The 15028-nt window shown below is 37.2% G+C and overlaps 1 pseudogene; it reads left to right on the top strand.

Moving 5' to 3' along the window:
- Positions 1-5271: 5271 nt before the first annotated feature.
- On the top strand, positions 5272-7456 carry LOC147515418 (uncharacterized; annotated as a pseudogene).
- Positions 7457-15028: the final 7572 nt, after the last annotated feature.

Here is a 15028-nt window from a genome sequence, read left to right on the forward strand (position 1 = left end):
GCACAGACGTGCGTCCGGTTTGGGCCCAAGCCCAATTTGAATTCCGAAATTTTCTGAGTTTTCATGCAATTTCAAAGTGAATTTGCCGCTTCGTTACTGGCCCGATTTTAGCGAATGAGTTATGGAAATGATCAGTAAAGAATTTCCAATCCAATGATCCATAAAACACTCAATTTCAGCCATGGGTGACGTATAAGAAGGTGGAAAAACGCCTCGAAGTGCGTGTGTGACGTAAGTTATGCGAACGAAGGAAATCTAAGTTTTAGATTACGTCAACCCAATTGAACTACAAGTAATGGGCCTAAGCAACACAAATGGAAAGTTCGAGCAATCCAGATGGAAAGACCGATTGCCCACCCCCAAACAAATTTTTAAACACAAAATTTGTTCTAACGTGGGTCGTTTAAAGTCAGATTCCCAAGACTTGTTGGATTGCTATTTCTATGATTAAGAATTTTTTTATTATTATTTATATATATATATATATATATATATATATATAGCCCCGCTCTTAAGCGGACGTACGTAAGCGGACTCAACTTAAACACCGAAATTTCAAAATACTGAAATATACTCTTACGAAGGGTTTTCTCATGACTCGCTCTTTTTCTTTCTTTCCAAAGTCCAAACTTACCCGACTATTTCCCTCCCCTCCCGGGTACTCTCTTTCTCTCTCTCACGGGGAATAGTGTTGGTTTTTCACATCAGGATTAGTGCTTTTGATTCAATCTCATGTTCTTGTTTGAGCATTACTTTGTTGAGGAACTAATGATTGCTAGGTGGAATCGAGCAATCTCACGAGAAATATATAGTAGTAGATATGAACCGAGTAAGGATTTTTTGAAGAAAGTTCTATTACATTTTCTTTTCTAGTCAATGAGAAATTTTTCAATGTAGGATCTGAATGTTAGAGTATTTCACTAGTCATTCGGGAGCATAATTCTGATACGTTATTTTTATTTGAGAAGCAATAAAGTATCCGCTTCTTTTCTCCATCCGTCTTTCTATTGATTTTAGATATATGTTAACTAATGAGTTATGAGTTGTCCACTTTTATTTGTATTATTGAGGGTTCCTCTTTGACATACATTGTTTTTTTTTTGGGTCGGAAGTCTTCTTATGTTTATTCATCGTGTCCAAAGCTTTCCTCATTTTAACAACTTTTCAACGCGTCGGGAATCTCTCCCTGGTTTCCTCATCTTTAAAGATGGTAGGTGTGGCTTGCTTTACGGGTCATGCTAAACTTCTTAAAGTGAGCAGGTTGATCTACTCAACTGAAGCGTGTTTTTGGTTGTGCCATTATCGACATCACGCCAACGAAGATACACAACAAGATGAGTTGAGTTTGGAGGAAGCTTTATACTCGTTTCAGTCTTTGAAGTTCCTTAAAATTAGATGGAAAGAGAAGTGTTTCAAGAACAGTGATAAACTATGGGAGTTGATGGGGTTAAGGAGGAAACAGTTTTCAATTTTCTACAAGGCCTATTCTCATACCGAACAAAAATTTGGGTTGTGAGATCAGGAATTCATGAGAGTGTGGATCATCCATCTCGGTTCATTCTGAATATGTTGTGATTGTATCGAAGGCAATGGTAATAAAGACACATGCTTGCTCGCGCTTGGGCGACATGCCGCAGTTAAGCTTTTTAAGGTGGTGTTGCCAAAGCATTGTTACTTCTTCACATTGAGAAGCATAGTTATGATGCAGTCCACTACACCAAAACAGGATATTAGTAACGTTCATTTTTTTTCATTAGTAACATTTTTTAAGCGTAAGAGAGTTCCTCTCACTTTAATACCGTGAGCAATTATAAAAAACTGTTACAATGATTTTCCATTAAAATTGAATTAATTTCTAACGTTTTGTTTTAATTTTCTTACGAAACTTATGCGCTGCCAAACCGTGAACATTAAAAAAACACACAAAAAAAAATTAGAAATTTGGGAAATAGAGGGAAATTCTAAAAACTTGCGCTCTCTTTGAGTTTCACGTATCACACTCTTTAACTATGGAAACAAACCATCTTTATATCTCTCAAATTTCTTTCAATCTCTCTCAAATCTGTTTCGTTCTTAAGTTGTTTGCTGCCGCCGCTTATAAGTATGCCTTCCCCTTCCTCCTCCTTTCAATTACGTAGGGTTTGGTAATTAACTTCTCTCTCTCTCTCTCTTTCTTGTTGGATTAATTCTTCAGTCGGTTTGTGTCCAAGTTCGATTTAGTTGCTACAAAAGGTACGATTTTTTATTTTCATTTGTGCGTGCTGTGCTCTCTATCTTTTAGTCTGCTTGTTTTTCTTTGCAAAGGGATGATTTTTGGGTTCTGAGATTGAATTCCTCCAATGGTTTGCTCGTGTCAAAACCTTTCCTCTGAATTTAATGTTCACTACAAAGATCTGCAATCCGGTCACATAAAAGACCAAAAACTCCCTCCAATTCTCCCCGTAGTAGATGCTCGACCACCTCACTATTTTATTGTTCAAGGCTTCGCATTCGAGCCTTCTTCAAGTCCTCCTTACCTCATTGTGGCTGATCCTCAAGTTTGTTCATGAGATTGGAAAATAAAATTGTCTCTTACCATTTAGAAAGTGCAGAGGTTAAAGAGCTTCAAGAACTCAAGGAAGAATCTGCATATTTTTGTTCTTATCAACTGCCAAGATCATCACCACCTTCAATTCCAGGTCAAAAGTACTTTAAAGCAATCTTCGGAGATTCTTTATAATGGTGATAGATACTTGGCATTCAATATTGTTTGATGTTTGTTACTTGGTTTTCAATTCATGCATTCTCTTGGGCAATTTAATTGTGGATTGTACTCGGGATTTGTCTAACATTATTCATGCATTCTCTTGGCTGATTTTTGTAATATGTTAGTAGAGTCACTAGTTAAAACTGAACAACAATATCCTAGTGAGAGCATTATTCTTTGTGCGAGTCGGTTATTGTAGGCGTCATGTTCCTTCGATGGTCATGAATTAGTTCATCTTCGACAACCGAAAATTGGTTCGAGAATAGACACATTTGGTTTAGAAGAATATCAAAATTGTTTTTAGTTAGCAAACACTCACGCTTGGCAACTGATTTTGCAAAAGAAAAGCAATTTTTTTTTATACTGATTAGCTTATTCTAGAATGTGAAGTTCAATTTGGATTTACTTTGAACTCCTAATGCGGGAAAATGTTTTTTCCCATGGAGACCCCGGCCACACATCCAATCTTGTTGTCAATAATTTGGTGAATGGTGAAGGGACATCCCGGCTCAATCTACAGCAATTCACGTCTTTGCGGTGACCAATTTCACGAGCAACTTCGTGGAGCTTTAAGGGTAATGAAGTTGGTGGCGGTTCCCGTGAAATGCCATGTGACTTTGGTCCGGGTCGAGTTTCACAATCCATGAACAATCATTTTCTCGGTGAGCTCGAGATAGCTCAGCAGGTGATAGGCGATATGTGGAACTTAGAAACTCCGGGGGCTATGGGTCTTCCACTCGTCGCGAGACCTTGGTCTCTTTAAAGGCTATTGGCTGCTCGGGATATATATCTCCTGATCCTAAGGGTGCTTCTCCCATGCATGAATTTGAACTCTATCCTAGTTTATTTTCTGCGAACTTGGCATTACCCACTATCTTTTGAACTTAGTGTGAACTCCTAATTTGTGGGTTGTTTCTAGTTGCTTAGATTGATAATTAAGCAGCTAGCCTTGCTTTTTGGACAGTATAACTGTCATTTAGGTGTTTAGATAGTTGTTTTCGGTTGAAAAGTAAAGTGCATGTGTAGTTTCAGGACCAAAATCCTTATGCATCTGGTTATTAATCTAAACTTTTAAAATCTATTAATTAGCAAACTAATGTATCTTAGTTGAAAGGCGAAATGATTATGGAGGCATTTGATCCTTTTCTTTTGCCAACTACACAGTGAAATAGCACCATATTTTGGAATGAATCTGTATTTTCTCACCATCTAGAATGATGTATCTGCTTTGGTTCTTGCTTCTGGTGTGGTAGATGGTTTTATGTTGCTATGCATTAAGGACTTCCGTTTGGTTGGTATGTATTGATAGATTTATAAAGAAAGGGGAGTGTGAAACAGAACGAATGTTGCTAGATTTATTTCAAGTTGGGGAAGGGTAGTTAGGGTATTAAGTAAAATATTGACGTTGGTGTGATGGGGAGAAAACATAACAGGGGTTTATGTCTAAGGAATCATAAAATGGGGGGTTTAGTCTAAACATGTATATAAAATGGGGGGTTTAGTCTAATTAACCCATGAAAGAATGATTAGATACAATTATACAAAGGAATATTGATCTCTCTTTTGAAATTGGAACCATATCATGATGTGCAATGAAAAGGACACTTATCTGTTTTAACTGTATAAGACTGTTCAAACTTGTTTACGAATAAAAAAAAAATAGAACTATCACATTAAAACGTAAGAAATCCCTAACATGCCATGAGCCCAAAGCCCACATCATACTTGCCACAAAAATGCAACCCCTGAAAACACATCCAAAAACGATTGGAAATATACAATATAAAATTCAAAGCCCATTAGAAACTCACGCAAATAATTTTGTAGCCAAGAAAAACGCAAATTACATAACAATCAGTCATAAAAAATAATTGTTTTTGGGTGTTGTTAGTTCTCTGTTTCAGTTTGTTGGTTTAATCAGGCATGTAATGGGTATGCTCTATTAGTACTATTCAATATATAAATACTATGCTATTTGAACTCTTCTTTTGAGTCTCTGGATTGTTTGTGGAAATGCATCTTTGTGGTTATTATCTGTTTACATGTTATTATCGTTGTTTTATCTCTATGGTTTTTTTTCAAGTAAAATGATTGTGGTAAGTAAACTAATTGATGGTGTTAAAACTGACTTTGAGAGATCTTTTCTTACATGTCATTATTTAGACAAATATCTTGTCGTCATTGTCACCAGTGAACTCGAGTGTTTGTATTTTTCTTTAGTGTTTCCTTGTCAAATTTGTTATGGTGACTGGATTGAAATATTGAGTATACTTACCTTAGTGATTTGATACTTTGCCGATATTTCTACCGAAAAAAAATGATACTCTGCTATTACCTATACTAGACTTGCATAGTGAAGGAACTCCCTGATTTGGTATAATGAAGTTAAGTAAATAGTTGTGTCTGTATATGTCATATTTGTCATATTGCAAGCTCGAAGTCACTTCCATCCTTTTGCCTCTAAACTATTTTGCATAGATTTTATTTTATTCTAAATGGTGTAGTGTAAGGAGTTATTTTGCAGTATGTCTCAACCAATTCCAAAGGATTGGATGAATGAAATTGACAGATTTGGGATTGTATACAAGCAAGGGGTGTCTGATTTTATTCAATTTGCTAGTGACAAAGATCCTACATCGACCACGTGTCCTTGCCCTTGTAATAAGTGCCAAAATAGGAAAAGGTTTCCGTTTGATATAGTGAGAAAACATTTGATTTTGCATGGTATAGAATCAACATACCATGTATGGGTTTTACATGGTGAGAACCCATATAAGGATCGAATGGTAGACCAAGATGTAGAAGAAAACGATGAGGCTGAAGGACTCAGAATGTGGAATCTTGTTGACGTTGCTTATGGCATGCATGAAGGGCTAGCAGGTGATTTGAATGGAGGCGATGAAAGTGAGGGTGGAGATTTGGAACCACCATATGTTCTTGAACCAGATTTGGGTAAGAGGTATAATGAATATAAACAAAAAGTATAAGAAAAATTATACCCTTCATGCGAGGCTCCTGTAACAACTCTCTCTGCAGTGGTGGACCTACAAAACTTGAAGAAGCAATATAATTGGTCAGGAAACAGTGTGACCGCGCTCTTGTCCATGTTAAGAAAATGGTTGCCGGAAGGAAACACGTTGCCTTTGAAGTATCCTGTGATGAAGGCAATGTTAAAAGATTTGGGAATGAAAGCCAAGTATATAGATGCATGCGAAAACAACTGTATGTTATATTGGAAGACTGAAGATGACTTAACGGTATGTCCTCAATGTGAAACACCTAGATACAAAGTGAAGGAGGGGAAAACGGGGAAGAAAGAAACAAAAGAGGCGAGAAAAGTATTGAGACATTTTCCTTTGATTCCAAGACTAAAGAGGTTGTACACAATACCATGGATAGCGCGTGAAATGACATGGCACGATAGAACGACACCTTCTTGGAATTATATGCGACACCCAATCGATTCACTTCAGTGGAAGACATGTAAAGATGGTGGCGGACTTTGCTAAGGAAAGGCGTAATGTTTGGCTTGGGATTGCAATCGATGGATTCAATCCACGTGGAGTTCAATCCACTGGTTCTGATTGTTGGCTTTGTTTACATAGTTCCTTATAATCTCCCTCCGTCTTTGTGCATGAAATCTGAGTTCCATATGATGTCATTATTAATACTAGGGCCGAAGGCACCGAGTCAAAACATTGATGTATTTCTTCAACCACTAGTTGATGAGTTACAACAGTTATGGAAAGAAGGGGTGGCACTTATGACATGTACAAAAGAGAGCACTTTACTTTGAGGGCTATGTTGATGTGGGGGATTCATGATTTACCTGCGTATGGTAACTTATCAGGCTGTGTAACACATGGTTACAAAGCTTGTCCTATTTGTGGTGATGAAACTCCGTCTATACATCTTGGGAATGCAAGGAAGATCGTTTATACAAATTACCGGATGTTTCTTAAATCTGATCACCCATTTAGGCAGGGCAAGTACTTAGGACTTAAGACAAAAGAGTTAAACCCCCCTCCACCAAGGTTAAAGGGAGAAGTAATTGAGAAAATGCTAAGTCGTGTCCATTATGTACCTGGTAAAGTATTAAAAGGTGTCAAACGGAGTGTAGATGATGTGGATGTGGTTGCTATTGGGGATGATGAAGATGATGAAGATTATGAAGTTACTGAAGCATGGTATAAGAGGTCTATTCTCTTTGAACTGGAATATTGGCCGAAACATAAGATTCGACATGTTATTGATGTGATGCACGATGAGAAGAATGTGGCAGAACACATAATAAATGCGATTCTTGACAAGAAAGAGATAACAAAAGATACAGTACAGGCGCGAGAGGATTTGAAGAAAATGGGGATTCATAGTGGTCAGTGGATGCAAACAGACCCAATCACAGGGAGATCTGTTAAACCAAAGGCTCCATTTGTCTTGAATAAAGATGAGAAATTTGATTTTTGCACAATTTTGAAGAACTTGAAGCTTCCTTCAGGTTTTTCATCGAATTTAAAAAATGTTGCCACTCTGAGTCCTCCTGGTTTGCTTACAATGAAATCACACGACTATCACGTGATTATGTGTTACTTGCTTCCAGTTTTGCTTCAACACGCTTTTCCAAAACACCGTGATTTGCGTAGAGCTATTCACCAGATTAGCAGAGGCATTGTGTGTGCTGGAAAAGTATTTTCCAACCGCTTTTTTTGATATCAGCATCCACCTCTTGGTGCATTTGGCTGATGAAGGGCTGATTTGTGGACCCGTGTATCCTAGATGGATGTATCCATTTGAACGGTATGTACAATTTTACCTTTATTTCATATTTAACGACAATTATCATCAAAACTACTAAGTACAATTTTGGATTTGTTTATTTTAATAGGGCAATGAAGGAGTGTAAAAATATTCCGAGCAATAAACGCTATGTTGAAGGCTCCATTGCGGAGTCCTATATTGTTTCTGAATCTGTTAGGTATGCTATGGAGTACATGCCAAATTCACGGGATGGAAATCACAAAGCTACTCGTGAGGTGTTTCTAGATGAAGATGGAGAGTATTGTGATGAGGGGCCTATACTTGAGGGTAAAACTGTGACCCTAGGCAAGGAACAATGGATACAAATCCGTAGATGGGTTCTTTTTCGACTAGACGTCGAAAAGCTTGATGAACATTATAGGTTTGATTTCTTTTTTTGACACATTTGACTTGAAATTACTAGTCTAGAAAGTCATAATAAATAGTCATGTCAAACTGCATAAACAAATTGCAGTGAGTATCGTGCCTTGCAAGCAAGTGCACGTGGTAGAAGAAAAGGGATAGCAAAGACAGAAGTGGAGATGCAGACTGAGTTCATTGTGTGGTTATATGACAAGGTATTGTTTTCTTATATTCATGTATTTAGTGTACTAGGATATTACAATTTGTACTTTTAACTTTCTAATTGTCGCTTTTTTTTCACTTCACGGTTGTTGGCTGAAAAGACACAAATTGTGACTTATGGCGATTTGTCCAAGGACCATTGTTCAAAGCTAAAACGATATAAAAGTATCGTGTTAATGGTTTTGTGTTCTCTACTAGGTCGCATGATGAAACGGTTGCCACACAAGGCAGTGGTGTTTGCATGAATGCAATCACTACATTTACGTAAAGTAGGAAGGACAAAAATCCCATTGATGCATCGACTAAGTGGTATGGGGTTATCGAACAGATAATAAAGCTGGACTATACGACCTTCCAGCATGTTGTCTTTTACTGCAATTGGGTGAAGGTGGAGGACAAGACCAATGGTTGTAAACTTTGTCCAGATTCTAATTTGGTGATGGTTAATCTCAATAGGCTAAAGAGTGTTGATCAGTATATTGATGAGCCGGCGATTCTTGCTTCCGAGGCTAGTCAAGTATTTTACTCAAAGGATTTGAGAAATCCTAATTGGTGGGTAGTGATAAATTCACCTAGGCGATTGACAAGTCGAGTTGATGAACTAGATGCACCAACCGACTTCCAATCTATTCTTGAGGACCAACCTAATTTGCAGCCTTTGATGCAAAGTCTAACCTGATTGTAATAGTTGTATTATCATATTTTTAAGATTCTTAGATATTTTTAAGATTCTTAGTTGCATGCGAACTTCTCATTGTCTACTTTTTTCTATTTTGAAGTTTGTTTGTGCAATTAGGTGAGAGTTATGTTTTTTTATTATCAAGAGTGGTCTTTATAAATGTATACTTTTGAACTTTGTCATTTTTTTTTGTGGTATCCTAGTTTTACCTCTTTGTTCTAACAATTTTTTTGTCATATTAGGCTATTTAATAATGTCATCAGGTCAATCACAACATACTGCTTCCCAGCCTTCGAGTTCAGTCCCACTTCCATCTCATAATTTAACTTCCGATTCACATACATCTCAGCCTTCGGAAGCCTCACCAACGATTACCAAGTTACCTATAGAGTTCAATGGGGATGGCGTCGCTGTGGGTCCTAACCATGCCAAATGGAATACCCAGGTTGGAGTTTATGTTCGAGCTCGTATTCCAATTCATTACAAAGATTGGAGAAAAGTAGATGGAAGCTTCAAGGATAATGTCTGGAACAAATTAATGGTATGGTTTACATGTACTTTAATTTCAATTATAACATCCATTATTCTTGATAATTAGTATGTTTTTCCAATCCTATATCTACATGTTGTCCAGCTCTATGTGTGGAAATTTACTTAATATGAAATGAACAAACATCACTTTGTTCATGTAGGAAGAATTTGAGCCTAATGTTCCCAAAAAGCGACACGTAGAAGTTGAAAAGGACTTTTCCCAAAAGTTCGGATCATCAAAGTATGCCTTTAGGAAAGAGATTTTTGCGTAAGTGCAGGGGCGTGGAAGAAGCTATTGCAGCATGCCGGATGGCAAGGATCCAAATCATTGGGCTGCGTTTGTCGAGAAATGAAAGAAAGGACCGCTGAAGTGATGACTAGAAACGCAAAGAATCTTGAGAATGCCAAAAGGAATATATATCGACATACTAATGGGCGGGGCACATATGCCCATAAATTGGATAAAATGGTAGGTGTCTATTCTTGTACTAACGTTTTCTTATCACCTTATGCTAACAACTATTAAGGATTTTTTTTGTAGGATAAAGAAGATCCTAGTAGAAAACATGGACGGGTAGATAGTTGGAAAAAAGGACATGAGCGTCGTGATGGAACTATATTAGCGAGTGCTCAAACCCATTATGTAAGTTCTAATAACATTGAAGCTTGAACTTACTTGTGTGTTGGTATTGTATATAAACTATGTTGCATACTTGCATACCATTCTCATACACTACACCATAATAGGATATTTGCAACACGCACCTTTTTTGATTTGCAACGGTTATTTACCGTTAGTAAATTTCCAACGCTAAATAAGCGTTGGCAATATTGTAAAGCGTTACTTTATTTGGTTGAATTTCCGGAATTAATTGCCAACGCTTAAAAAGCGTTGGAGAAGTGTTACAAATTAAAATTTTGAAAATTTGTGAAGAAGGGGAAAGCGAAAAAAAACGAAATATCATTGAGTTAAAAACGAAAATTTCTTTCTCTCCTCGCTCTCTAAAATCCTCCCACTCCCTATACTTCACCTCCCTCAAAAATCCTACCACCTCGATTTCCATCTCGCCACTGATTCTAATCTCAAATTATCTCAACACGGAGAGTATTTATACGACGGCTTAATTTTATTCTCTCCAACTGTTCAGAAATTTGGTGGGTCTCTAGATTTGAATTCTGTTTTGGGGTTTGTTGATTCCGGCAGGAATTTGATTCTTATCTCGAAGAACATTTTGGTAAGCCAGCCTGTACCAAAGATCTAGGTCTTAGGGTTCCACACCAGTATACAATTTTGAGCTTTTCAACATCAATTTTGAAAAGGTCTATAGTTTCGTCTATTTTTGTTCATTTTTTTCCTTTTTCATACTATATGCTTTTCCTCGCCAACATTCTCGCATAGTTTCCATTTTATTTTTTTTTATTTTTTTATTTTTTTGAAATTTATTTTGAATTAGGGATCGTGTTTTGTACCCTCTCATCAGCATTTGGACATTTACTCTTTGTTTTCGTTTAGTCTTTGTGGTACATCATATCGTTTTGCATTTTGGATTTTTAGTTTTGTTTTTAGGTCCAATAAAGTCGAGCCCTTAATTTTGTTCCAAGCTATATTAGTTTACGTAAACTTTGTGCCGTTGTTATCTACCGACAAAGCTATTCTTGTTATCTTTTTTCCGAGAAGCTCTTATTCAAATGAAAAATTGCGGGTAGCTCAAGAGATAGAATCGAGGCGAAGTTTCAAAATGACTTTATCACTCGGTGGTAATCATCTTAATATCTTACAAGTTTGTGTACTAAGTTACTAACTTCTTAAATTCTAGCATTTTAGTTCTAGAATTTTAGTTCCATATATATATATATATATATATATATATATATATATATATATATATATATATTTGCTCTTAAAAGCATACTCATCATAGAGAAAGTCATCCACTCATCCTAATAATCAATTTTTTCTGCAAATCTAGATTTTACAATAGAGCATCGTGCAGCCTTTCAAATCGGTGATCTAGCAAATCAACTTTTTAGATGAGTTCCATAGTTTTGGGACAGACGGTGGGAACAGGAGGTAAAGCCTCTGTTAAAGCAATCGGGCAAATGCTAGTATACTAGCTTACTAGCTTTAGTAGCTTGTGTACTACTTTGTTAAAAGGAAGCAGGGAAACGCTGATTTGGGATGCTAACTAAGTAGATCGTGGCGAGGTCGAAAAGCAAGCGGGCAACAAGTGGATCGGGCTAATGGTTTATTTGCTCGTTAGGCTTTCTGTTCAAGCAGGCATAGGACAGTTAAGCCAAAGCATAGAGCAAAGCTCAACCAATAGGCTATTTGCTATAGTTCAAAGCTCTGTTCATAGAAGGTCCGGAGACATGAGAAGGTGGTTTACTTACTTGCTGCCTTTAAGAGCAAAGGCGGTCTAGCTGTTGTTCCAAACCTTTCATGCCACCTAAAGGGAGAACGAGATGCGAAGAATGGGCAAAGGAGCAGATCAGGTTGTTTACTTACTTTTGTACTAGCGTGAGCGTATTTGTGTGTTAAAGGAGTACTTTATTTGGGCTGCTAAGTAGAAGTAGAAGCTATAGGCGAAGGCTTTCGCGCCTTGCTGTTAAGTAAGGTGGAAGCTAGCTACTTGCTTGTTAAAGGTGCTTGCCCGCGGCTATTTGTGGATCTGGAGTTACGCCTATAGCCGATTGTGCTACTTTCAATCCTTAGTATTAGTAAGGATTAGGTGAGAGGGCCTATCTCATAGCTCATTCTTGTGCTTTTCGGATACCTTTCCATGCTTTAACAAGCCCACTATGCACCTTGCTCTTATAAGCAAGTAGCTTTGATTTGGGAATAAAATTTGGAAGTAAAAGTAGTATGAGTTGAAGTGAAGGGCTAGTAAATAATGATAAGTAGAGCGGAACAACTGTTGGTTGAACAAAAGGCGTATGACTTGAGAAAGTAAGATCTCGATCTGTTGTCGGAAAAGGAGCTCTAATGGTACTTTAAAATAAGAATAATAGGGACTAATAACCAAATCTGAGGGCTTTTGAGTTTGTAGCTAGGCAGCTACTCTCTAACTTCCAGCTATTCTTCCTTCTCTTATGGGACTTGAAGCCAAGTAAAAGGGCTTCTTTGTTGAGTTATAGTCTTTAAGATATGGGACTTAGGCGGGAACCTCGAGTTAAACAAACTAGTAATCTAATCAGTCATATAATCTTAGGCTTCGCTACGACTTATCACCCGACAAGTAAACTACCTTAACCCCGAAATCTAAGTAAGGAGTTGGCAGCGTTTCGAGCTAGGAGTTGAACCAAGGCCGATATTCGGACTTAGAGATAGTAGTTCCCAAGTATGATATGAAATAGGAAGGATAAAGGCCTTGTCCTACTCTAACACAAGTAAGTAGCTACTTATTTACCTTAATCCCCTGAAGTAAGGATTTTGAAGCTCGGGAGCAAAGAGTAGCTGTAGTTGCTATGGCGGGGAGCTAGTCCCAGAATCGCAGGCGATTCGAAGTTCTTTACAAGACAGATGGGAACTGCAGCTAACAAGTGTGCCCTGAGTGGAATCCTACTTATACTCTTTCTACTATATTGGCAGGACGGGTGCCAAGTTATTAGTAGCTAGGCAGCCAAGGCAGTAGTAGTTCAGGTCAGGTCAGGGCATGAAGCTACAGGTTCTATTTGCGGTCGTGAGACAGAGGTCAGAGGCAACTTGTTATATAGGTAGCCGTGCGTGTTAATAGATCTTCTTCTATACTAGCAGTAGTGGGTGAATCGGTTTCTTAGGTAAGGTTTAGTTTCTTTATTAGAAGGATAAGCATAGTTATTACTGTTTATCCCAACATCCAGCCAAGGTAGGCTACTAACTTGCTCGTTAGAAGTAGTTAACGAACGGAAATAAGGCCATTTGATGTCTATAAGTGAAGATTGGATGGATGCCCGCTCCTTGGGTATGCTTTCAAAAGGGCTGTTTTCATGTGTGCTGGTGTTCGTGGTAATAATTTTTCAGGCGTACTTACTGTAACCAACTATTTTTCCTATATAAACAGTGTGAGAGAAGGCCAAAACTAATTAAGCCATACACTCTTTTCTCCTCAAACTTTTCTCTTCATTAGCTGTAATCACAATTTACAATTATCTATCTTATGACCGTGATCGAAAAGCATGTTGTGAATTTGTGATCATGAAAGTTAATCCCCAACGTTGAAATCAGAACTCTTTCACGAAAGTTCGAATTCTTTTGCAAGTAAATTTGTGAATTCTTTTGCAACGCGTTTGACACAATCCATTTCTTGCAGTTTGAGGTAATAATTTTTCAGTTTCTTTCTAGTTTGTTACATCTTTGGAGAAAAAGTATTAATAAGATTTGTATGGATTGAAAAAACTATTATAATGTGAGGTTCTCATACTTACCGTTTGGTTCAACGAGACTGATTTGCTATACTCCTAGACGCTCTTTTGCACTTAAGCAGTTTTTGTTTAGTCTATATCAAAAGCGCTACATCTGTCTAGGATATATCTTATTCAATTCATTTGAGAAGTAAGATTTTCACATAAATCCTGAGTTGTTGGTTTCCTACACGTTGACTTAATATGCATTGTTACATTCTGTCGTTGCAGATTTGATAAGGAGCTTAACAGAGATGTTGCTATTAAAGTTATTGATTTAGAAGAAGCGTGAGTTTAAAGCTTCTGAAATTTCTCTCTTTCCTTTATCCTTTCTAGCTTCTACTGTTTCTTATTGAAGTCTCTCTATTAGCAAGAACTACTTGATTCATACATATATGCAAGCTTAGTTTTTAGTATGTAGTTGTGGTTTTGATATGATAATTTCTCTCGTGGTGCTCGAATATGTAGATTAGGTTTGATTTGTTGGCATTTATTCTAGTATGTTATTTAGAATACTAGCAGGAAATCTGTATATGCCTTTGACTTGCTAGGCTTCTCTCCTGATGACTGTCTCTCTTAACAGTTTTGCTCACTTTTCTAGAATCGCCAAGAAGAAAGGATTTGATCAGTCGGTGTTGGCATTATATTGCTTTATTTGAATTACAATGTGGTCTGCTCACTTAAATGAATATTATATCGATATTTCACTCTATATAGGACTCGAGCAAGTATCACACTTGAACCACAGCGATAAGGCTTTTAGCACACAACAATGAGGGTGGCGTTGTTACGACCATTCACCTGCAAATTACAGCTCTTGGAAAAATAGGTGAATTAATTCTCCCGCCAGAAAACTGCGGGGGTGGGAAACCAAGGCCCAAACCAACACCCCGACCCGTTTCATATAACCTTGGGCTGTCACATGAAAGAGATTTGGAGTGAGGTGGTCTTCTTTGCGTGTGGAACAAGAAATGAAGTACACATGTAAACAACTATTACGTGGAAAACAATGAGAAATTAGTAGTGCAATTTCTCTTCATCGGAAAAAATAATAATAACAATAGCAGTGCAATTTCATATTGAAAGTTTAGTAAAAAGAGAATTCCATTTGACTTCATAATTTAATCTCGTATTCGTTATTTTCTTTTCCATGTAACTACTTTGAAAGTTTGTCAAAGAAAATTCAATTGACTTTGGAATGTATTATTATTATTCCTTTTTTGATGAAGTGGTTTCTCCATAGATTACAAAAATTCTTTAAAGGACTTTTTGTTCCCCTAGGCCAAAGAACTGAGTTGTTAAACACACAG

Source organism: Coptis chinensis, chromosome 2 (genome assembly GCF_015680905.1).
Source record: "Coptis chinensis isolate HL-2020 chromosome 2, ASM1568090v1, whole genome shotgun sequence".
In the NCBI taxonomy this organism is placed as follows: Eukaryota; Viridiplantae; Streptophyta; class Magnoliopsida; order Ranunculales; family Ranunculaceae; genus Coptis; species Coptis chinensis.